The 2,770-nt window shown below is 61.8% G+C and overlaps 1 protein-coding gene across 1 annotated transcript in view; it reads left to right on the top strand.

The window, feature by feature from the left end:
• CHD3 (chromodomain helicase DNA binding protein 3) overlaps positions 1-2,770 on the top strand; it is a 24,245-nt gene that overhangs the window by 697 nt on the left and 20,778 nt on the right. The window lies entirely within an intron of this gene.

Below are 2,770 nucleotides of genomic sequence, written 5' to 3' on the forward strand. Positions count from 1 at the left end.
GGAGGAGATTTTTTTTTTTACCCTCGGCGGGGAGGGGGTAGGCAGGAAACGGCCGCGGCGAAGCCAGGGCCCCCTCCCTGGCCGAGCGAGGGACCGCGGAGACCCTGGCGGCCGGACGGCGGCGTGGAGGAGGGGCGCGTGGGGGAGGGGCGGCCGCGCGGGCGCCCCTCGGGCTCGGCCCGAGTGGGGTTGCGCTGAGGTAACGGGGGGTTTCCGCGTGTGGAGCGGACCGCGGGCCTAACCACCCCCCCTCAGGAGTGGGGGAGGCGGGGGCGGGGGCGGGGGTCGGTCTCCATCGGACCCCCACCTGCGGGGACCCGGGCGCCCGCCAACTCCGGGGCGTGCGGTGGCACGTGGGGGAGGGGTCGCGTGGATGTCTGCGGGCGGCTGGGGCCCGGGGGCAGGTGGTGGCCGCACTCCGCGCAGACCACTTCCTGGAGTCGGACTTGCTCCTACCGCCTCTCCCCCCAGCTCGTCACGGGGAGAGCACTGCGTTAAGATCGGGGAGCGCGGGGAGAGTGTCTGGGAAACTAGGTGCCCCCAACTCCACCCCCTTTATCTCCACTCTGCTCCCGGCTCTTTTGTGTCAAGTGCGGGCCCCCACCCCCACCCCCCCGCGTGACCCCGTCAGTCTGGGGTGGCCGAGCTGCCCAGCTGTGACTCTCACGTGGCTGCCATTCACTGTCACTCACTCTCTCGCTGAAACCACCCGCACCTTGATCACGCCGGGGGGCGTGAACTGCCCACCCAGCTGTTGTGCAGCTTGACCGTCACTCGGCACCGCTCCCCGGGATGACGAGTCACCCGGCCGCCCTCTGGGCAGTTCCCCCAGGGGTGGAAGGGGCAGACTGCTGCCTCGCATGGGGCGAGCAATGGCCCCGTTCAGGCCACCCTCCTAGTGGAGTGATTTCTAATCTTCTTGAGGACAGGGGAGCATCCTGAGGGTGCTCACATCTTCTGCTTCGGGCAGGGAAGGGGACACCCATACCCCCAGGCCTCTGGGTGCCCTGCAGCACAAATGCACCAAACTTCAGGACGGCTAACATCACGCTCTTTGTGAAACTGTCACATTGATCTGTGTGGCTTATGTAGCAAATGTTCCTGTTCCGTTGAGACCACCTTTGAGGGAGTACGGGGTGCCTTCTGGGGGGGGGGGGCGGGGGGGGGTGCGTGTGTGAGGGAAAAAGGGCCCCCCCCCCCCCCCCCGGCTTGTCTGAGAAAGGGAAAAGTTTTTAGAAAGTTATCCCAGGGAACCCATGGATTTGCAAGAAGGAGAAGGAATAAAGAATCGTGGGGAGGGGGATGCCTGGAGCACGGCAAACGTAGCTAAAAAGGGAAAGAAAGGACGTCAGGTTGTGTTAAGCCACCTATTTGTTTGGAACTTGGAATGTGGTATTTGGGTGTTTTTGATCCCGTATTTGGGGATGTGAGCGAGAGGGGCATGAAAGAATCTGAGGTCGAGGTGGGTCTTTGTGTCAGTCCTCCCTCCCCATCTTCCCCTCCGCTCTCTCAACAGCCGAGAAGAAACGTCAAATGTTTTTTAAAAATTTGTATTTGAAATGAAAACCCACCTCCGCGCTCTCCCGGGGCCATTGTATCCCCACCCCCACCCCCTTTCAGCCCTCCGAGTCAAATGAGTGACCCAGATGCACCCCCTCAGATGACTTTCTGAGGCAAAACTTTGGGAAAATATTTTTGGTCCGCTCGTTATTTCTGTCTACCTAAGTGTGGGCAAAATAAGCCTCCTCGAAGGAGATGTGTGCGGGCTGCCCTCCCTCATCCTTCTCCAGAATATGAATTTGCACGTATTAGAGGTCTATTGTTTTTCATTCTGACTGCTTTGATTCTCACCATTTTGTTTTACATTCTTACCCAAGACCAATTTTATCCCTTCCCCCCCCCTCCCGTCTCCTTACATTGTTAAACGTTTAAAATAATAGCACTCGTGTTGTGGGGGAAGGGAGCAGGAAGCCAAAAACTCATTTCTTCTCCCTCCCCCTTCTGGCAAGTCTCGAGAAATAATATAACATAATATATAGATGTGATTCCTTGGGAGTGGGGGTGGGGAATGATTGTGGGTGGTGCGGAAAATTCTGGTAGTTTCTTTGCAAAAGGTCTGAAAATACAAACCCACCCCCTGTATGCAGTACGCATGTGCAGCAGACCTATTATGGTGGTGCGTTGTGGGGGAGGGAGGGGAATTTGAGAAAAAATAAATATATGTGTGAGAGATTGATGGTGAGATTAGAGGGAGAGCGGGGCGGGCGGGAGGCGCGGCCTGGGCCCGGCTCCGCCCGCCTCCCCCCTCCCGCCGCCCCGGCGCGCCAGGCCCCGCCCCCGCCGCGCGCCGCCCCCCGCCCCCGCCCACTTCCCGGGATCGGAGCCCGGGTGTGGGAGAGTCTGGGCGCCGGGCCAGCATTGAGTGGCGGCTGAGACCGAGGTTGGGACTTGGGTTTGCTTTATTGCCCTCCCTTTCCCTTCCTCGCCGCTCCACGCTGCCTCTCCCCGCCGCCGCCGCCGCCGGCCTCCCGAGTCCGGGAGCCTCCTGCCGGGGCGGGGAGCGCGGCGAACTGGCGGCGAGGGCCCTGGGGCAGGTGCCCCAACCCCCGGCGGGGCGGGTGGCGGCCCAGGCCTCGTCCCTGACGCGGAGCCAGTTGGCCGGCCCCTGCCACTGCCCCGGCAGCCTCTGTTTCCATGTTCACATTAAGCGACGTCCCCGGGGTTGGGGAGAGCTGGCTGCTGGGTTGCCCGGGGAGCGGGAGGGGGGGGG

The sequence above is a fragment of the Neomonachus schauinslandi genome, chromosome 15, assembly GCF_002201575.2.
Source record: "Neomonachus schauinslandi chromosome 15, ASM220157v2, whole genome shotgun sequence".
NCBI classification, from domain to species: domain Eukaryota; kingdom Metazoa; phylum Chordata; class Mammalia; order Carnivora; family Phocidae; genus Neomonachus; species Neomonachus schauinslandi.